Source organism: Ascaphus truei, unplaced genomic scaffold, assembly GCF_040206685.1.
Source record: "Ascaphus truei isolate aAscTru1 unplaced genomic scaffold, aAscTru1.hap1 HAP1_SCAFFOLD_1653, whole genome shotgun sequence".
Taxonomy (NCBI): Eukaryota; Metazoa; Chordata; class Amphibia; order Anura; family Ascaphidae; genus Ascaphus; species Ascaphus truei.
Genome location: NW_027454545.1, coordinates 5,265 through 28,829, shown reverse-complemented (window position 1 = coordinate 28,829; position 23,565 = coordinate 5,265). Strand labels below are relative to the sequence as shown.

General features: G+C 45.0%; 1 long non-coding RNA gene across 1 annotated transcript; it reads left to right on the top strand.

Annotated features, from left to right (window-relative positions):
- The first annotated feature begins 10,451 nt into the window (after positions 1-10,451).
- On the top strand, positions 10,452-17,453 carry LOC142476714 (uncharacterized). The gene is made up of 4 exons (XR_012791931.1): positions 10,452-10,575; positions 12,140-12,250; positions 15,569-15,678; positions 17,051-17,453. It is a non-coding gene; the product is annotated as an uncharacterized LOC142476714 (long non-coding RNA).
- Positions 17,454-23,565: the final 6,112 nt, after the last annotated feature.

The window sequence follows — 23,565 nt, the reverse complement described above, 5'->3', positions numbered from 1 at the left end:
ACTTTGTGGATGTTGGGACCAGCTCCCGGCATGCACCAGTGAAAGAGAGAGGCCCGCAGAAGCTCGGAAGAACTCCCTCCATCCGTGCCTTCCTCCGTTTCACATCTTCTCCCTGTCTCTCTCCCTCCCTTTCCTTGCATCTCCCTGCGTCTTTACGTATACCCAGTCAGTGACGGCTCTGGTCACGTGATGCCTTAATATGGGCTTATCCATATATGTTCATCCACGTCACTAATGTGATGCCCGCACTGTTGCGGAGCTGGTACTTACGACGGGCACTTATTGTTTTATCAGTACTGCGTACCTGACTCTACCGGCCTACTTTCAACACTAGTACAATATGTGCTTCACTACGAGTGAGTGGGGAATATTGGCATCACACAGTCACTGTTGAATATGCCATTCAATCCATTTTGAAAATAGTAATGCAATGTGGTTTTGTTTTGTTTGCTTTTTGCAGTAATGAAGAATGGAAAAGTTATATTAAATTGGAGGGGGACTAGATTCAGCATTTCATCATGAACTCTGCACTTGTGAGAATTTAACTTCTTGAATACCCTGACAGGTACACGCAACATTAAGACTATAATCTGCTGTGCAAGCTTTCGTGCTATACCTCCCCCTCAGGTTTTGATTTATACATTTGCTGCCTCAATTCATGTCCTCTAATATTTGAAAGCTCTCTCCTAGCATTTTCTCTTTACCACAGAACGTCATCCCAATGTAACCTCTCTCTTGTTCTTTCTGCTTGCTGTTTCCTCACTCCTCTGTTAAACTTTTCTAATTTCTCTAACTTCCACACTCCTGCTTTTATCCACATGTTCTCCTCTTTCCTTCCCCTACCTTTGCATGTGTCTACACACTGCACCATTTGTACAGACCTCTATTGCAGCTATTTCTGCACTGCTCAATGAAAAGCACTCTTTAATATCCTATTCTCTGTGCCCCCTCTCTCTGCGCCCCCTCTTTTGGCGCCTCCTCTCTCTGCGCCCCCTCTCTCTGCGCCTATCTGTCTCATTCTCTCTACGTCCCTCTCTCTCTACATAGAGCTATCTCTGTCTCTCTCTACCCCTATCTCTGTGTCTCCTTCTATGTTTGCTGATGTGTGGGATATCTCTTATAATCTTGAACCTGCTCATATACACATCAGGCCTCCCTGCCTCTGCCTCCCTGCTAAGAGTGTTAACCTATCTAATGTAATCCACATTCCTTTCCTTACTTTTCTCTTCCCTTCTCCTATGCCCTCTGGAATGTCCGTTCTCTGACTAACAAGGCTCTAGTTGTACATGACCTCTTCTGCTCTCATCATTCACAATCAGTCATTCCCCTCACCCCATCTTACCTGTCCCACTGATTTGCCTCTGCTTAATTAAACTCTCCTCTGACATCTACTCTAACCTCTCTGCTCTCTCTCTCTTTCCGCTTAAACTAACAATCTTATTAACTCTTACAATGCTATCCTCCTATCTATATGCCCCCTCTAGGCTCTGACACACTTGTCCCTCTAGCCCACACCCTTGGCTAAATTCCCAAACATGTTCATCACACTTCCACTCGCTGTTCTTAATGCCTATGAAGGAAATCACACAATTGATATTTGATTTTTCTACAGTAAAAATGTCTCCAGTCCTGTATAAAGCTGCTCTCTGGGGCCAAACCACACTACTTTTTTTTCACATTCATCAACACTCAAATTTAATTTACGCTGTCTTTTTTTCCCTGTATTTGACTCCCTCCACTAACCTTCTCCTCACACTTGCCATCCTTCCTTCACTTCTCCTCAAGCATTTGACTACTTCAGAGGCAAGGTGGATGCCACCCACAAGGAGATTCCTTCTGTCCCTTCCCCCTTCTCTCCTTCTACCTAATTCTCCTTCTGCATTTGACTCCTTTTCTTCTCTTACAGAGCTGGAAGCTAATCATCTTCTCTTCTCCCTCTACCACATGCCCTCTAGATCGTATCCCCTCACACCTTACTGCATCTCTTAGTCCCCACTCTCACCCACATCTTCAATTCCTCCCTATTCTCTGGCTCTTTACCCTCTTACTTTAAGCCTGTAGTGGTCACCCTTTTCTCAGAAACAACCTACACCCTATGTGCCTTACTAACTACCGCCCTGTATCCCTCCTGCTGTTTGTCTCCTAATTGCTAGAATGTCAACATTCTTAAATCACATTCCCTCCTGGATCCTTTACAACCTGCCTTTCGTACAGCTCGTTCTACAGACTGTGCTTAAAGCAAATTCCCAAGGTCACTTTTCCCTACTAATCCTACTTGATCTATCTGCTGCGTTTGATGCTCTCAATCACTCTCCTCCTTCATATTCTAAACTCTCTCTTGGTATCCGTAACACAGTTCTATCCTGGTTTTCATCATAACTTTCCTGTCACACATTCTCCATCTCTGTTGCTAACATGTCTTTGTCTTCTATTGATCTGTCTGTGGGTATACATCAGGGCTCTGTTCTGAGATCTCTCTTTCTCTCTACATACTATCATTTGGTGACCTCATCAACTCTTTGTGACAATCCTATAAATAACAAATACAAATATCAGGTCATGGGAATAAGTGATTTGGACATAAAAGTAACATTTCGGAAGTGTGGACAACTAATACATCTTGTAGATTGCCTTTACAGTGTGATGTCATTGATTCAGTAGATTGTGTGCAGACCAGGACTGCAGTACAGTGTCACTCACATGGATGACTTGCGTGGTAGAAGCTCAAGAACAAGGATGTCAAACTCCAGTCCTCGAGGGCAGCAAACAGGCCAGGTTTTCAGGATATCCCTACTGAAAACCTGGCCTGTTTGGGACCCTCGAGGACTGGAGTTTGACATGCATGCTCTAGAAGGAGCACAGCTGTGGGTGGGAGGTGGATTTGCTTTGCATCAAATGGTTTGGAGCAAGGTTTATTGTATGTATTATCATAATAACAATGCAATGCTTAACTTTTATTTCAGGAGGGATGACTGCAGAACAGAAGTGAATATTGAAGCCATGTGTTCCTTTTCTTGCAAAAGAGAAAATTTGAAGGACAGTTGAAGAGAAGGAAAATTACTACACAGAGACAGATAAGCAATGTGTATATTTCTCATTTACCATTTAGTATTTGTCGTTTTATTGACTCCACACAATCCGGCTGCTACGGGTTTCACATTGAATATTTTCATCTCTACTCTACCCCTTCCTGTGATCTGAACCATGCAAGTTTTCGTTGATTCAATACATCATGAGTAGAGGGTGGCTACAGTATGAAGTAAAGACCCAAGGACCACATCTACTACCATTCATAACAAGAACATGTGCAGTAGCGCACAGCTGCAGTTCTATGTGATTGTTGATGAAAGGTTGAGGTGGTTCAATTCTATGAATCTGGAGTGGGATGGATCCTGTTTGCATCATATGGTTTCATCTAGGCCAGTAGATTATATAACTCTCAGTACAGGTTACACATGGCATCAGTATTAGTGATTTAAAGAGGAGGAAAGCTTCAATGTGGAGAACAAAGCCAAGTAATGTTGAAGTTACTCCTTTTACCATTTACTTGGTCAGTCTGTACTGTCTACTCTCCACACAGCTGCTAAGGATCTTCCATTTTAAATACTTTCACCTCCTATTCTGCACTGCTTTGCTGCCCATTATTCAGAGATGCGTTCCAGTCATGTTTAGCACTCTGAATCTCTCTGCAGTCATTGGTTCAGCACATCATGGGTAGAGCATGGCTACAGATACAGCAAGCTATTATTATTTTACCGGCTGATCACCCATAATATTGCATTAAAACATAGAATATCACTTAATTTCCAAAAGATTCAGTGATGCTGATAATGCAGAATCTCACAACATTTCCCATCATAATGCCATAATGCACAAGTGGGAGAAATAATCCTTGCTATATCTGTACATTGTGTGACGTATTACCTCAATGACCAATGAGAGCAAGTACATCTTCTGTATAGAGCGGCTGTGTTATGATGCAGTTATTGATCATCATTGACATAATCACAAGAATCTTATGCAAAGGGAAATTGTCCGCAGCGAAGTGAGATTTCAGCCCCCAAACGTCTGTAATATTAATGCAATGTCTTACTTTTGTTGCAGTGAACACTGAAGAGACGGATCTACTACAACACTGTACAGGATGAGCATACGCTACAAGCAGCAAAATGATCTTGCAGTTGACAGTATGTTGTTCTGGTAATGTGCACAATTATTATTTATGGGCTACACACCACAGTGCTGGACATATTCTGTTAACTTCAACTCTACTCCTAACATGGAGATGTCTTCCTGGTGTTACTGATTCAGTACATCATATGCACAGTGTGGTTATGATATGATGGATTGATTTAATGAACCCACCAACCAATGATGACATCTGCATCATCTTCTGTAAAGTGCAGCTACAGCATGATATTATCAGCATTTGGTGCGGTATAATCAGAGGTATCTATGTGCTTTTGTGCCTGTTTTAAGTCCTCCAGCTTAACGCCCCTACACCTCCCACTACACAGGCATACTTACTTATGCATACACTGACATCTGGCATACCTACACACACCCCAGGGCCACTTCCTTCCCCTGATGTCAGGGAGAGGATGGGCATGCAGAGTGCAGTAAGTCTCCACGTTACTCTGGCCAACAGTCTTGGCCTACCTCCAGCATCTGTCACCCACAACATCTGTTCCCTCCTTGTAAAGTGCTGAACTATCTCACCTGGGTCAGTGCTATAGCTGATCACAGTGCCCGATCAGGATGTCACTGTGACAGGCAGCAGTGCAGATTGACCGGTCAATCAATGCAGTGCCGCAACATATGCACTAAATGAGATTTCCGTGCCCCCAGTCAGGTTACTCCCTGGGCAGTGACCCTGCTCACACCCTCCCCTAGTTCCACCTCTGATCACAATTATCTCTCTTGGAGAGTGTAGCAAATTGGAGTTGGGGGAATCTCACCTCTGCCATGCATGGTCACAATCTGGGCACAGGACCCAAATAGTGGGCAATGTGGCACTTCTTACAGTAGAGAATAAGTAACTTTATTCTTTACTTGTGTATTAAGGACCTTATTTGCATTAAATTCAGTCCACATGGGACCAAGACTTTCTGGCTTACTGAACAAAGTGGAATTGTTTCGTAGAGGGTGGAGAATTGTATTTTATCTGAAATTACCCCCTCTGCACAAAATACAAACAATTATACCCATACAAGTACCTTGTGGAAGTTGTTGCCCTCTATCTTCCTGTGGTCTCTCCCTGTTTCTCACCGTGCCTCCTCCCATTTCCTTGCACCTCTGCGTCTCCGCATATATCCCTATACTCAGAGCCGGCTCCGGTCAGTGACATGGGATGCCCAAATATGAGCATACCCATATATGGGCATCCATGCCACTGACCGGAGCCCGCTCTGTTGCGGATATGGAGAGAGACTGGGAGATTTACATCCCCTTATAATTCATATGGTGCATAGTACCGGCACGTATTGTTTTACCGGTACTGTGTACCTTCTTACTTTCACACTGGTACAGTATGTGCTGCAGTGGGACTGAGAGGGATATATTGGTAACACATAGTCATTGGTGGGGGAATTCAATCCATTTTGAAAATAGTAATGCATTGTTTTTTACTTTTTTTTTTGCAGTAATGAAGAATGAAAAAGTTCTGTTAAAATTGAATTGGACGTGAACTGGATTCAGCATTTCATCATCAACTCTGCACCAGTGTGAATTGACGTTCTTTAATGTTCTGACAAGGTACATGCAACATCTCTTCCTCTACCCCTACACCACCCTCTGCCTCTTGCCTCTCTCTCCACCTCCCTGCTAAGCGTATTAACCCATCTAATGTAATCCACATTCCTTGTCTCACTTTACTCTTCCCTTCTCACGTGCCCTCTGGAATGTCTGCTCTACGACTAACATGGTCTATTTGTACATGACCTCTTCTGCTCTCATCATCCACCACTTCTCATTCCCCTCACCCCTGTCCTACTCGATACCTCAGCTTAATTGAACTCTCTCCTCTGACATCTACCCTTATCTCTAACCTCTCCTCACTTTCTGCTTAAACTAACTATCTTGTTAACTCTTACAATGCTATCATCTCCTCCTCCCTCCTCCTCCATCATCTATATGCCCCTTCTAGGCTCTGACACACTCATCCCTCTAAGGCCGTGATTATCATGGGCACACGCTTGGTCGTCCACAGTGCGTGCGAGCGATGCAGGGCTTCCCCGTCGCCTCGGACCTCAGTGCGGGGATTGCTGGAGCGACAGGCATGCGCTAACTTTGCCTTCTGTTGCGTGCTTACTATAGACGCAGCCTAACCCATGCATTGGTTTAATTCACAAGCACGCTCTCATCACACTTCATCACATCACACTGCTGCTCTTAACACCTATGGAGGAAATCTCACAGTCTGATTTTCTACACTAAACCTTTGTCCTGTTCTGTAAAACTCTGCTCCTTTTTTTAAGGTCAAACACTACTTTTTCCTCACTCATCAACACTCCAATTTCATTCACACTGTCTTCTATGTATTTGAGTCCCACCACTGACTTTCTCCTCCCACTTAACATCCATCCTTTATTTCTCCTCAAGCCTTTGCTCACTTGAGGCAAGGTGGATGCCATCCACAAGTAGATTCGTTCTCTCCCTTCCCCCTCTCTCTTTTTCTATCTAGATCTCATTGCACTCTTGACTCCTTTTCTCCTGTCACAAAGCTGGAACCTGATCTTCTCTTCTCCCTCTACCACATGCCCTCTCAATCCTATATTCTCACTCTCACCCACATCTTCAATTCCTCCATATCCTTTGGCTCTTTCAACTCTTCCTTTTAAGCATGCAGTGGTCACCCCTATTCTCAAAAATAACCTTGACCTTGTGTGAATTTCTAACTATCGCCCTGTATCCGTCCTACCATTTGCCTCCTAATTGCTAGAACGTCTTGTGATCTCCCGTTTGATCAACATTCTTAAATCACATGCTCCTCTGGGCCCTTCACAATCTGCCTTTCCCAATGTAACCAATTATGTACATAAAGAAAATTCCCAAGGTCCATTTTACTTACTAATCCTGCTTGATCTCTCTTCTGCTTTTGATACTGTCAATCACTCTTCTCATTCATATTCTAAACTCTTTCTTCGTATCCGCAGCAAACTTATATCCTGGTTTTCATCATACTTCTCCATCACACATTCTCCATCTCTGTTGCTAACGTGTCTTTGTCTCCTGTTGTTTTGTCTGTTGGTATACCTCAGGACTCTGTTCTGGGACCTCTCTCACTACATACTATCACTAGTTGACCTTATCAACTATTTTGGCCCTTGATATCATCTCTATGCAGATGATACACACCTATCCACCCTACCGTCACTCCTGCAATTTAGTTCCTAGTTTCGGGTGGCCTCCTGGCTATATCCTCCATGGATGACACTCTTCTGCCTTAAACCTAATGTCTAAAACTGAGCTCCTCATATTTCCCCCTAAATCTGGCCTAATATCACCTTTCTCCATCGCAGTAAACAGTACTACCATCATCCTGTCATGAAAGCACATTGCCTAGGAGTAACATTTGACTCTTCCCTTTCCATCTTCATTCACGACACTGGCTAAAGTTTGTCGATTCTTCTCTGTAATATTTCCAAGATTTGCCCTTTTCTCTGTCAATCTACTGCTAAAACGCCAATGCATGCCCTTATCGTATGGGTTAACATACTGCTAACAGGGCTCCCTGCTTCACAACTTTCTCATTTGCAATCTATCCAAAACTCTGCTGCTTGAATAATTTCCCTTTCTCCCACAACAGTATCTGCTCATCTCCTCCTCCTCCTTAAATCCCTCTCCTTGCTTCCCATCAAGTTTCAGATCACCTACAAAGTTCTCCTCCTTACCTTTTTGTTAAGGTTCTCTATTAGTGGTGTACCGAGTACCCGGCGTTACCCGACACATTTCCAGCTACCCGGACATTACTCGAAACCGGCCACTGAGAAGCGGACTTGGCCGGGTAATACCCGGCGTCGGGTAATGTCAGGGCAGCTGGAAATAATCTTTTATACTTACCTTTCCTAAGACATCTAGGATCAGCAGCAGCAGTCCTCTGATGTTGGCAGCATCAGAGGTGTCTTCACCTGGCGGGGGGAGCTGCAGGAATCACTTCCACAGCACCGAAGCAGGTAAGCTGTGTCTGTGAGCCTGCAGCTCCCCCGCCGGCTGAAGACACCACAGATGCTGCCACCGTCACAGGACTGCTGCTGATCCTAGATGTCACCGCCACCCGGAAGGTAAGTGCCAAACCGTGTACCCGACCGGGTAGAACCTTTCATTTTGGCCGGGTACCCGTTACCCATTTTTTTATAGTTGAGGACCCAGTCCAACACTATTCTCTATTCATCTGCTCCTTCCTACATATCATCTTTGGTCTCGTTATGCCCTTCCTCGTCTCCTAAGCTCTACTAATAACTGTCTCCATTATACTTCTTACACCTCTACTGCGCACTCGCTCTCTTGCCTGAAACCCTTTCCCATCAATTTACCTGTGAAACTCACACACACTCAGTATATGCCAACATACCCTCTTCCACCCACATTTAAGATCAACCTTAAAATTCACAACTTAAATGAAGCATTTCAATAGCTTTTACTCGTTGCTACTGTCACTCATTCAGTCACTAACTATTGTTCCCAAGAAGTGCTTTATACTACAAGTACCCACCATTAAGGACAAGCATTGTCATCTACTGCACTTGTTCCCCCACCTGTTGTCTCTCTGTAAGTCTCCTTACATTTCTCTTAGATTGTAAACTACCCAGGACAGGGATTTACTTTCCTATTGTCTGTTTTTGTTTGTTGAACTTATTGTATAATAATTTCCTGTACTTTTTGGTCTCTCTTGTAAAGCGCTGAGTACACAATGGGTGGTATATAAATAGAGATATTTGCAGAGTCTAGAGACAAGGCACACGTGTATAGGTAGCTACAGTTTATCCGGGACCGTATGCATCCTTGAAGTGCCTGTCCCAGTTATTTTCTATTGATTGCAATGTAGGAGTGTCTGTCCTGTCTTATTTTTTTTATTATTATTATTATTATTATATATACAAAGATATATACAAAGATTGTTTCCTGTCGTTAGCATGACATTGTGTGACACAGTGTGATGTCATTGATTCAGTAGATTGTGTGCAGACCGGGACTGCAGTACAGTTTCACTGACATGAATAACTTGTGTGGTAGAAGCTCTAGAAGGAGCACAGCTGTGGGAGGGAGGTGGATTTGCTTTGTATCACATGGTTTGGAGCAAGGTTCATTGTATGTATCGTCAATAATAATTATAATAATAATAATGCAATGCTTAACTTTTTTATTTCAAGAGGAAAGACTGCAGAACAGAAGTGAATATTGAAGCCATGTGTTCATTTTCTTGCAAAATAGAAAATTGAAGGACAGTTGAAGAGGAGGAAAATGACTACACAGAGACAGATAAGCAATGTGTATATTTCTCATTTAGTATTTGTCGTTTTATTGACTCCAAAAAATCCGGCTGCTAAGGGTTTCGCATTGGACATATTCACCTCTACTCCACCCCTTCCTGTGATCTGTACCATGCAGATTTTTGTTGATTCAATACATCATGAATAGAGTGTGGCTACAGTATGAAGTACTGACCCAAGGACCACATCTACTACCATTCATAACAAGAACATGTGCAGTAGCGCACTGCTGCAGTTCTATGTTATTGCTATGAAAGGTTGAGGTGGTGCAATCATATGAATCTTGAGTGGGAGGGATCCTGTTTGCATCATTTAATTTGATCTAGGCCAGTAGAGTATATAACTCTCAGTACAGGTTACATATGGCATCAGTATTAGTGATTTAAAGAACAGAAAAACAGGAGTGGAGAACAAAACCAAGTAATGTTGAAGTTACTACTTTTTACTATTTACTTGGTCAGTCTGTACTGTCTACTCCCCACACAGCTGCTAAGGGTTTCCATTTGAGATACATTCACCTTCTACTCTGCACTACTGTGCTACCCTCTATTCAGAGATGAGTTCAAGTCATGTTTACCACTCTAAATCGCTCTGCAGTCATTGATTCAGCACATCATGGGTAGAGCATGGCTATAGATACAGCAAGCTTTATTTTACCCTAATATTGCATTAAAAAATAGAATATCACTCAGTTTCCTACAGATTTACTGATGCTGATAATGCAGAATCTCACCCTCCCATCATAATACACCAGAGGAAGAAATAATCCTTGCTATATATGTACATTGTGTGACATATTGCCTCCATGACCATTGATGGCAAATACATATTCTGTATAGAGCAGCTGTGTTATGATGTAGTTGTTATTGATCATCATTGAGATATAATCACAAGAATCTTATGCAAAGGGAAACTGTCATTAGCATAGTGGGATTTCAGCCCCCAAACTTCTGTAATATTAATGCAATGTCTTACTTTTATTGCAGTGAACACCGAAGAGACGGATCTACTACAACACTGCACAGGACAAGAGTATACACTACAAGCAGCAAAATGATCATGCAGTTGACAATATGTTGTTCTGGTAATGTGCACAATTATTATGTATGGGCTCCACACCACAGTGCTGGACATATTTTGTTAACTTCAACACTACCCCTACCATGGAGATGTCTTCCTGTGATTGGTGTTACTGATTCAGTACATCATATGCACAGTGTGGCTATTATATGATGGATTGATTTAATGAACCCACCAAACACTGATGACATCTGTATCATCTTCTGTAAAGTGCATCTACAGCAGGATATTATCAGCATTTGGGGTGATATAATCAGAGGCATCTATGTGCTTTTGTGCTGGGTAAAGTCCTCCAGCTGAACCGCCCCCCGCCCCCCACCCCCCTACACCTCCTGCCACACAGGCAAACTTACTTACACACACAGCACACTTACTTATGCACACTGACACTTGGCATACCTACACACACACACCCCACAGCCACTGGCATGCATGCAGAGTCCTGGGCATGCAGGATGGGCATGCAGAGTACAGAATATCTCCACCTTGCTCTGGCCCGTACTCTTGGCCTACCCCCAGCATCTGTCACCCACAACCTCTGTTCCCTCCCTGTAAATTGCTGCACTAACACACCTTGGTCAGCGCTGCAACCGATCACAGCACCGGATCATGTCACTGTGATAGGAAGCAGTGCTAATTGACCGGTCAATCAATGCCACGTGGCAACATACGCACCAAAAGAGATTTCCATGCCCCCTGACAGGCTACTCCCTGGGCAGTGACCCTGCTCATCTTCCACCTCTGATCACAATATTCTCTCTTGGAGAGTGTAGCAAATTGGAGTTGGGGGAATTTCACCTCTGCAGTGCATGTAGAGTCCTGTATGCAGAGTACAGAAAGTCTCCACCTTAGTCTGGCCCGTACTCTTGGCCTACCCACAGCATCTGTCACCCACAAATAATACATACACTAATACTCCCCACAATACACACTTTAATACCTCCTCAATAATAATCTCCCCAATAATATTATAGTCTTAAACACAATATACACAATACCCCCTAACACAAGATACCCAATCTAACACTCTCCTCTGCACCTCAACATAATATACACACTATAATACCCTACACACAATATAATACTCCCACACACACACACAATATACACACTATCCTCCTACCGCCATAAAACACAACCAATAATACACACACACTTTGTGGATGTTGGGACCAGCTCCTTGCATGCACCAGTGAAAGAGAGAGGCCTGCCATCAGTGCCTCCCTCCGTTTCCCATCTTCTCCCTGTCTCCCTCCCTTTCTTTGCATCTCCCTGCATCTTTGCGTATACCCAGTCAGTGACGGCTCCGGTCACGTGATGCCTTAATATGGGCTTATCCATATATCTGTTGCAGAGATGGAGAGAGACCTGGAGATTTTACATTTCCTTATAATTCATATTGGTACTTAGTACGGGCACTTATTGTTTTATCAGTACTGGGTACCTGACCGTACTGGCCTACGAGTGAGAAGGCAATATTGGCATCACACAGTTACTGTTGAATATGTCATTCAATCCATTTTGAAAATATTAATGCAATGTGGTTTTGTTTTGTTTGCTTTTTGCAGTAATGAAGAATGAAAAAGTTATATTAAAATTAAATTGGAGGGGAACTGGATTCAGCATTTCTTCATGAACTCTGCACTTGTGAGCATTGACCTTCTTGAGTGCCCTGACAGGTACACGCAACTTTAAGACTATAATCTTCATCAACTGCTGTGCAAGCTTTCGTGCTATACCTCCCCCTCCGGTTTTGATTTATACATTTGCTCTCTCAATTCATGTCCTCTAATATCTGGAGGCTCTCTCCTAGCATTTCTCTCTACCACAGCACGTCATCCCAATGTAACCTCTCTCTTGTTCTTTCTGTTTACTGTTTCCTCACTCCTCTGTAAAACTTTTCTAATTTCTCTAACTTCCACACTCCTGCTTTTATCCACATGTTCTATACACTTTCCTTCCCCTACCTTTGCATGTGTCTACACAAAGCACCATTTGTACAGACCTCTATTGCAGCTATTTCTGCACTGCTCAATGAAATGCACTCCTGCACATCCTATTCTCTTCCACCTTCCCTCATTCTCTACGCCCCCCTCTCAAAGCCCCCTCTCTCTATGTCTCCTCTCTCTACGCCTATCTGTCTCATTCTCTTGACGCCCTTCTCTCTCTACATATCCCTATCTCTGTCTCTCTCTACACCTATCTCTGTGTCTCCTTCTATGCTCGCTGATGTTGGGGGATATCTCTTATAATCTTGGACCGGCTCATATACACATCAGGCCTCCCTACTAAGAGTGTTAACCTATCTAATGTAATCCACATTCCTTTCCTTACTTTTCTCTTCCCTTCTCCTGTGCCCTCTGGAATGTCCACTCTTACTAACAAGGCTCTAGTTGTACATAACCTCTTCTGCTCTCATCAGTCACAATCAGTCATTCCCCTCACCGCATCTTACCTGTCCCACTGATTTGCCTCTGCTTAATTAAACTCTCCTCTGACATCTACTCTAACCTCTCTTCTCTCTTCTCTCTCTTTCTTTCTGCTTAAACTAACAATCTTATTAACTCTTACAATGCTATCCTCCTATCTATATGCCCCCTATAGGCTCTGACACACTCATCCCTCTAACCCACACCTTTGGCTAAATTCCCAAACACACTCATCACACTTCCACTCGCTGTTCTTAATACCTACGGAGGAAATCTCACACTTTGTTTGATTTTTCTACAGTAAAAATGTCTCCTGTCCTGTATAAAGCTGCTCTCTAGGGCTAAATACACTACTTTTTTCCACACTCATCAACACTCAAATTTAATTTACGCTGTTTTTTTTCTCTGTATTTGACTCCCTCCACTGACCTTCTCCTCCCACTTGCCATCCTTCCTTCACTTCTCCTCAAGCATTTGACTACTTCAGAGGCAAGGTGGATGCCACCCAAAAGGAGATTCCTTCTGTCCCTTCCCCCTTCTCTCCTTCTACCCAAATCTCCTTCTGCACTTGACTCCTTTTCTTCTCTTACAGAGCTGGAAGCTAATCATCTTCTATTCTCCCTCTACCACATGCCCTCTAGATCGTATCCCCTCACACCTTACTGCATCTCTTAGTCCCCACTCTCACCCACATCTTCAATTTCTCCCTATTCTCTGGATTTTTGCCCTCTTACTTTAAGCCTGTAGCGGTCACCCTTTTGTCAGAAACAAACTACACCCTATGTGCCTTACTAACTACCGCTCTGTATCCCTCATGCTGTTTGCCTTCTAATTGCTAGTGTCAACATTCTTAAATCACATGCCCTCCTGGATCCTTTACAACCTGCCTTTCGTACAGCACGTTCTACAGACTGTGCTTAAAGCTAATTCCCAAGGTTTTTCCCTACTAATCCTACTTGATCTATCGGCTGCGTTTGATGCTCTCAATCACTCTCCTCCTTCATATTCTAAACTCTCTCTTGGTATCAGTAACAAAGTTCTATCCTGGTTTTCATCATAACTTTCCTGTCACACATTCTCCATCTCTGTTGCTAACATGTCTTCGTCTTCTATTGATCTGTCTGTGGGTATACATCAGGGCTCTGTTCTGAGATCTCTCTTTCTCTCTACATACTATCATTTGGTGACTTCATCAATGCTTTTGGCCTTAGATATAATCTCTATGCGGATGATACACACACAAATCTATCCACCCCTGTTCTCACTCCTGCAATCCAGTCCCTACTCTTGGGTTGTCTCCTGGCTATATGCTCATGGATGGCACTCCACTGCCTTAAACTTAATGTCTAACACTGGGCTCATATTATCCCCTTTCTCCATCACAGTAAACAGTACTACCATCTATCTTGTCATCAAACATGTTGCATAGGAGTAACATTTGGCTCTTCAATTCCATCTCCATTCACATGCACGGCTATGGGTAAAATGTGTTGCCTCTTTCTCTGTAATATTGCCAAGATCTTCCCTTTCCCCTCTCAACCTACTGCTAAAACTCCAATGTATACTGTTATCCTATAGGTTATTTTAACATACTACTAACAGGCCTCCATGCTTCACAACTTTCTCCTATGCAAAACTCTGCTGCTTGAATTATCTCACTTTCTCCCACAACAGTCTCTGCTCATCTCCTTAAATCCCTGTCCTGGCATCCCATCAAGTTTTTGTATCACCTACAAAGTTCTCCTCCTTACCTTTTTGTTAAGGCTCTCCATTAATCTGCTCCTTCTTGCATATCATCTTTGATCTCTCGTTATGCCCTTGCTTGTCTCTTGCACTATAACCATAACTGTCTCCTGTAAACTTCTTTCACCTCTACTGTTCTCTCACTTGCCTGAAACCATTTTCCATCACTGCACCGTACATGTGAAACTTCCTCACACTCAGTATATGCCAACATAACCTCTTCCACCCACATGTAAGACCAATCTTAAAATTCACGACTTAAATCAAGCATTTAAAAAACTTTGACTCGTGGCTACTGTCCCACACCCACACCCACAGTCACTGCTAACAACTATTGTTCCCAAGATGTGCTTTCTACTAATTGTACCCACCATTAAGGACAAGCATTGTCATCTACTGCACTTCTTCCCCCAACTGCTGCCTCTCTTTAAGTCTTCTAACATTTCTATTAGATTGTAAAGTTCCCAGGGCAAGGATTTACTTTCCTATAATCTGTTTTTATTTGTCGCACTTATTTTTTAATTATTTTTCCCCTCTCCCCTAATGATATACATATAGGTTTTCCTGTCATTTGCATGACAGAGTTATTATGGTTAACTATTGCATCGTGTAGACTGCCTTTTCAGTGTGATGTAATTGATTCAGTACTTTGTGTGCAGACTGTGACTGCAGTACAGTGTCACGAACATTAATGACTTGTGTGGTAGAAGCTCTAGAAGGAACACAGCTATGGGAGGGAGGTGGATTTACTTTGGATCACATGGTTTGGCGCAAGGTTCATTGTATGTATGATCATAACCATGCAATGCTTAACTTTTATTTCAGGAGGGAAGAACAGTGAATATTGAAGCCATGTGTTTCTTTTCTGTCAGAAGAGAAATTTTGAAAGACAGTTGAAGAGGAGGAAAATGACTACACAGAGACAGATAAGCAATGTGTATATTTCTCATTTAGTATTTGTCGTTTTGTTGACTCCACACAATCCAGCTGCTAAGGGTTTCGCATTGGACATATTCCCCTCTACTCTACCCTTCCTGTGATCTGTACCATGCAGGTTTTTGTTGATTCAATACATCATGAGTAGAGTGTGGCTGCTGTATGAAGTATTGACCCAAGGACCACATCTACTACCATTCATAACAAGAACATGTGCAGTAGCGCACTGCTGTAGTTCTATGTGTTTTATTAAAGGTTGAAGTGGTGCAATCATATGAATCTGGAGTGGGATGAATCCTGTTTGCATCATATGGTTTCATCTAGGCCAGTAGAGTATATCTCTCAGTACAGGTTACACATGGCATCAGTAGTAGTGATTTAAAGAACAGAAAAAACAAGAGAAACTTCAATGTTGATAACAAAGCCAAGTAATGTTGAAGATACTCCTTTAACTATTTATTTGATCAGTCTGTACTGTCTACTCCCCACACAGCTACTAAGTCTTCCATTTGAGATACATTCACCTCCTACTCTGCACTGCTGTTCTGTCCTCTATTCAGAGATGAGTTCCAGTCATGTTTACCACTCTGAATCACTCTGCAGTCATTGATTCAGCACATCATGGGTAGAGCATGGCTACAGATACAGTAAGCTTTATTTTACCGGCTGATCATCCATAATATTGCATTAAAACATAGAATATTACTCAGTTTCCAAAAGATTCAGTGATGCTAATAATGCAGAATCTTACAACACATCCCATCATAATGCACCAGAGGAAGAAATAATCCTTGCTACACTACCGACACGTTTTATTGAAGCACGGCTAGCACCGCAAGCCGGGGGGTGCCCCGGCGTGCTAGCCGCACTCCCTCAGCGTGCCGCGCATCACCGATGCACGGTCACGCGTCATCGGGTGCCTGCGCCCCCTGCACGCGCGTCCAGGGCTCCCCGAGGGAGCACTGGTGTCCCGCGATGTGGGGGACAGCGGCAGGGGGTTCCGGGGGACCCCGACGGACCCGGCAGCGGAAGGGAGAAAGCCCCGATCGGAGGGCGCTCCTCCGCTGCTTCGGCGTGCGCCCGGCACCCTCCGGCGCGCGCCAGGTTACTGCTGCGGCCAAGAACGGGCAAATGCTCGAATAAACTCGGCCGCAGCAGTATATCTGTACATTGTGTGACGTTTGGCCTCCATGACCATTGATAGCAAATACATATTTTGTATTGAGCGGCTGTGTTATGATGTAGTTGTTATTGATCATCATTGAGATATAATCACAAGAATCTTATGCAAAGGGAAAATGTCTGCAGCATAGTGGGATTTCAGCTCCCAAACTTCTGTAATATTAATGCAATGTCTTACTTTTATTGCAGTGAACACTGAAGAGACGGATCTACGACAACACTGCACAGGACAAGAGCAAACACTACAAGCAGCAAAATGATCTTGCAGTTGCAAGTATGTTCTGTAATGTGCACAATTATTATTTATGGGCTACACACCACAGTGCTGGACATATTCTGTTAACTTCTACCCCTACCATGGAGATGTCTTCCTGTGATTGATTCAGTACATCATATGCACAGTGTGGCTATGATATGATGGATGGATTTAATGAACCCACCACCCACTGACATCTGCATCATCTTCTGTAAAGTGCAGCAGGATATTATCAGCATTTGGGGTGGTATAATCTGGGGCATCTATGTGCTTTTGTGCCTGGATAAGTTCCTCCAGCTGAACCACCCCCCTATACCTGCCACACAGGCATACTTACAGAGCACACTTACTTATGCACACTGACACTTGGAATACACACACACACACACACACACAGACACTGTCATGCATGCAGTGTCCTGTATGCAGAGTACAGAAAGTCTCCACCTTACTCTGGCCCGTACTCATGGCCTATCCCCAGCATCTGTCATCCACAACCTCTGTTCCCTCCCTGTAAAGTGCTGCACTAACACACCTGGGTCAGCGCTGCAGCTGATCACAGTGCCGGATCATGATGTCAATGGGATAGGCAGCAGAGCTGATTGACAAGTCAATCAATGCAGCTCCGCAATATATGCACCAAAAGAGATTTCTGTACCCCCTGTCAGGCTACTCCCTGGGCAGCGACCCTTCTCACCCCTCTCATTCCACCTCTGATCACAATAATCTCTCTTGGAGTGTGTAGCAAATTGGAGTTGGGGGAATCTCACCTCTGTAGTGCATGGTCACAATCTGGGCACTGTACCCAAATATTGGGCAATGTGGCACGTCTTACAGTAGAGAATAGAATAAGTAACTATATTCTTTACTTGTGTATTAAGGAACTTATTTGCAATAAAAATTCAGTCCACCTGGGACCAAGACTTTCTGGTTTTCTGAACAAAGTGGAATTGTTTTCCTATAATTTTATATTCTCTGAAATGTAACATCACAATAAAGTACTCCTATTTTTTTCCTTTGTGCTTTTTTATGGACTATTCCTTTATGTATTTCACTTAATGGGACTAATTACCTTACGATTAGATTTCACTTGTATTTTCTTGGGTTACTCTTTGGAATTTCTCTCTGTGTTCATTTATACTATCTTATTTAGAGCAGTCTTTGCCATTGGACCCCATTTCTTGCCAGAGAGATCTGTAACACAGAGTATTGAAGAGAGTACAGAACAGTGGTGAAGTAGATTTTTATGCTTCTAGGCAGCCTCCCTTCTCACCATGTATTCTGCCCCCGACGGTCTCTTGCACTGCTCCCTCCTACACCCACTCTCCTCACTCTTCCCTCCCCTCCCCGCTATCACTCAATGACCCCCTCTCATTCAATCCTGCTCCCTTACTCCCCCCTCACTCATTCTTCCTTCTGCACACACAATCCTCCCGAATATCACTCCCAAACAACACACACACACTAATTCTCCCCACAATACACACTATAATACCTCCTTGTGACGATAGCTTCCACAGGCTTATTAATATTACACAAAAATAATTGGGTTTGAACTGAACGAGGCTTAAGATATAATAAATTGTATTTATTCCTTAGAATATAGGTGAACACAACAGATAATACAGTAACGAACAAGAAGTACACTTACTTAAGGGTTGGGGAATGAGAAGTATGATGTAGCATTTCTTTCAGCAGTGAGGAAATCATTCAGGTGATATCAGGTAACCATATCAGCAAACGAAGACAAAGGATATATGGGTGGACAGCAGTTTATAAACCATTCTCCTTCTATTCTTAACCTTAAGCACAGGGGATTGGTTTACAATTACCTCCAGCCACTCACTAACGTGGGAAAGCATTATGACCCATGCCCCCCTGCTAGTTGGCACATGCGCAGTAGAACTCTGGGGGTCTCATTTCTGAAGCCCCACATTTACGTCAGGAATGCCAGACAGTCTACCATTTGGAGTTCTGGCAGGAAAACCTTTGTTGAAAGGTGTTAACTGGAACACTTAAGACCTGCCCTGGTTTGGGCTTCGGATAAACAGTGAGGGTGATAAAACTCTTTGAACAGCACTTAAATCCTAGACATAGCGGCGTCCCCAGGGCCATCTGCTACCTTATGGCCCAAAAGAATCTCTTCTGGGTCTTTGTCCATACCTTAAGATACACTATTAAGCATAAAACATAAACGTAAAACATAAACGTATTAAAATATCCGGTTCCGTTAGGTTTAGCAGGTCCAAACTTCCCAGTTCGCATTGCCAGAACTGGGACACCATATGGTCCAAAAAGCGACTTGCTACGACCTAAGAAACCGAAGTTACACCAATGCACATTAAATCATTTTAATACAAAAATCTCCATTGAAAAAGAAATCTCAGCTTTTCACTAAATCCCCATTGAAAACAACGGGCAGCTCCGCCATAGACTTTCAATGGTAAATCGCCGCCATTGAAGTCAATGGGGGTTTTCTGCCATTGAAGTTTATGGGAAAAGTCCCGAACTTCAAGGGGGTCCATACTCCGTCGGGTTGGTCCAAGCGGGTCAAGGATGGTTCTGCAGCGATGCCGGAGCAGTGGCTACAGATACCCCAAACCCTGATCCGCTGAACCCTCCGGAACCGGAGATATGGATTCCTAAAATTCAGCATTTCTCACTTAGTCATTTTTCTGAGCCGTTTCTGCCGCCGCCGGCAAAGCCTATGGCGCGACCCGCTCTATCTGGTTCGACCCTTATCGGGGGTCCAGGATTCGGGGACCCGGTGGTGGTCGAGTGGGGGGACGCTTAGGAACTAGGGGCAAAAAGAATTTTATCCCTAGGTGCCCTAAAACAGTTTATTTCCCCGCTAATTGACGTTGAACTTGACCCAGTGATTTTAGCTCTTTTGAAGGACATTGTATCCGCTTTGCGGTTTGCGGTCTGGACGGCAGCCAACTAGGTTACCTCGAGGCATCTCCATTGAAGTCAATGAGCCCATTGACTTTCAATGGGAAACCGCCGCTCTCCCTCTCGGACGCCACCTGCTGGTCACTACAGGAAACAGGACGAAAACAGCACAAATTCCTATTGAAATGCATTGAGCCCTAATGGCGGCCAATGGGGACCTGCAAAATGGTGCCCGAAAAGGCGGGAAACTTACACAAAGAGCTATAATCATTAAAGAATTATTAACCCTTGTGCTCCCGGATGGATTCTAGTGTGTGTGTGATGCAAACACTGAGTAACCAGACATTACAATGGAACAGGGGAAAATACATTTACATGTCATAACAAGGGTTACATCACATTTCTGGACCTCAGCCCAGTTAACCCCTTGTCTCCCTGGTGCGGTCAGGGGTGGCCAAATGGGGTGCAACCCCTTTAATACCGGGCCACCCCCTCTCTCCCTCTACACCTCCCCTTCTTAATGCGTGTCCTGTGGCCCACTGGCCCTGACGGGGAGTGGGGCACTGCTGGCACCATTAATGAATTCAGTCTCAGAGGGATAGTCCTGGCGTGAAAGTCCATCAGCATTGCTGTTTTCACTACCCTTTTTGTGCTGAATGGTGAATTCAAATTCTTGCAAAGCCAAGCTCCATCTCAGCAGTTTGGCATTTTCCCCTGATACCCTCTGTAGCCAGCTCAGGGGATTGTGGTCGGTAATGACCGTGAAAGCCCTCCCATAGACATAGGGCTGGAGCTTTTTGAGTGCCCACACAATGGCCAAGCACTCCTTTTCAATGGTGGCATATGCCACCTCCCTGGGGAGCAGTTTGCGACTGAGATACACCACAGGGTGCTCTTTGCCGTCGTCCCCCACCTGGCTCAACACAGCCCCCACACCAAAGTCTGAGGCATCAGTCTGAATAAGAAAATGCTTGGTATAATCTGGGGCAGCCAGGATGGGGGCCTCAGCAAGCGCAGCTTTCAGTGCCTGGAAAGCAGTTTCACAGCAGGAGACCAGGTAATAAGCACAGGCAGTTGCTTCTTAGTCAGATCAGTCAGGGGTTTGGCCACGGCGCTGTACTGTGGGACAAATTTCCTGTAGTACCCTGCGGTGCCCAAAAAGGCCATGACCTGTTTCTTGGTTTTTGGAACAGGCCACTGAACTATGGCTTCTACCTTGGCTGGCTCTGGCTTGAAATGCCCTCCACCCACCCTGTGCCCTAAGTACAGGACTTCTGCCATACCTACCATACACTTAGTGGGTTTTAAGGTAAGCCCAGCCTCCCTGATTCTATCCAGCACCGCAGCTACATGTCCTATGTGGGATTCCCAGGAATTACTAAAGACAGCAATGTCATCTAAGTAAGCCCTGGCATAGCTCTGCATCCCTTCCAGTAACCTATTGACCAGGCGTTGGAAGGTAGCCGGGGCATTCTTCATCCCAAATGGCATCACCAAAAACTCATAGAGGCCACTTGGAGTGAAGAATGCTGACTTCTCCCTAGCCTCCAGGGTCAGGGGAATCTGCCAGTAGCCTTTGCTCAGATCCATGGTGGTCAGATACTTTGCCCCCGCGAGTTCATCTAGTAACTCATCCATGCGGGGCATGGGGTAAGCATCTGACACCGTCCCAGCGTTGAGCAACCGGTAGTCCACACAAAACCGGGTGGTTTTGTCCTTCTTAGGCACTAGGACTACTGGACTTGCCCAAGGGCTCTGGGACGGAGTAATTACCCCTAGGGTCAGCATCTCCTCAATCTCTCTCTCCATACTTGTCTTGACCTCTGCTGACACTCTATAAGCGTGCTTATGCAGAGGCTGCAGGTCCCCTGTGTGTACTGGGTGTTTGGTGAGATGTGTGGTCCCTGGCATGTCAGTGAAGAGGGCGCTATACTGAGCTAGCATGTCCCTGGCTTCTCCCTTCTGCCTAGCACTCAACTGTGCCCCGATCTCTACCTGCTCAACAGTGTTTCCTTGCTTTGCCTCCCCTAGGAGATCAGGCAGAGCATTGCTCGCCGGATCCTCCAGCAGTGGGCTACAAATGGCCATTACTGCTCCCATACTCGGTGCTCTGTATTCCTTTAACATATTAATGTGATATGTCTTGTGCCTCTCAGGCGCTACCTGTACAACATAGTTGCACTCATTCACCTTTCGGATAACCGGGTACGGTCCCGACCAGGCAGCCATCAGCTTGTTCTCCCGAGTGGGTTTGAGAACAAGCACCTGCTGTCCTGGGATGAATTCTCTGCTACGGCCTGCTGGTCATACCATTGCTTCTGCTTGGTCTGAGCAGCCCTGAGGTGGTCCTGGGCCACCCCCATAAGCATCTCTAACCGGTCTCTGAGATCTACTACATACTGGATCACTGAAGCATCAGTAGCAGTAGTCTCCCCCTCCCATCCCTCACGGAAGAGGTCCAGAGGTCCACGTACCCTGCGGCCATATAGTAGCTCGAAGGGGGAGAAGCCTGTAGATTCTTGCGGTACCTCTCGGTATGCAAACAGCAAGTGCTGCAGGTGAATCTCCCAGTCTTTCCCCTCCGCCTCTATAAAGGTCCGAAGCATCTGCTTCAGGGTACCATTAAACCTCTCACATAATCCGTTTGTTTGGGGATGGTAAGGGGTAGTGCGCTGGTGCTGTACACCGCAGGCATCCCAGAGACAATGTAACAGTTCACTCATGAACTGCGACCCCTGATCAGTTAGGATCTCACTAGGGAAACCTACCCTAGCAAAAATGTTCAGCAAAGCTGCTGCCACTGTCTTGGCACTTATGGTGCCCAGCGCTACCGCCTCAGGGTACCGGGTGGCAAAATCCACCACCGTGAGGATGTAGCACTTCCCTGACCTGCTAGGAATCATGAGGGGTCCTATCAGGTCCATCGCTACCTTCTGGAAGGGTTCCCCTATTATCGGTAGGGGTCTCAGGGGTGCCTTCACACGGTCGCCCGCCTTACCTACTCGCTGGCAGGCATCACAGGAGCGGCAGAAATCAGCCGCATCCCTGGATGCCCCCGGCCAGAAATAACGCTGCAATAACCGGGCTCGCGTTCTGGTGACCCCCTGATGTCCCGCTAACGGAATAGAGTGAGCTACCCGTAACAATTGCTGTCGGTACCCCTGGGGTACTACTAGCTGTCGCTTACCGGTCAATCCCTTCTCTATTCTCGGGTTCCCTTCTTCTCTGTATAGGAGTCCCTTATGCCATAGGCAGCGCTCAGTGCCCTCCCCTGCCTGAGATTCGGACGCCCGAAGTCTCACGCCGGCCAGGGTAGGGTCTGCCTTCACTGCCTCCCTAAACTGGGCTCCTAAATCTGCCCCCCCCCCAGTCATGTCATTGTCAGGGGAAGGGGACACGGTAAGGGGGAACAGTAAGTCAGCCTGTGGTTGCAACTGATCCTGGCTTACCTCCCTGGGCTCCTCTGTGCCCTCCGCTAACGTTGGTCCCAAAGGCTGGGGGACTGGGGTGGCCACCGCCGACATTGCCGCGGTCTGGCTCCGGGTAACCGCCGCCA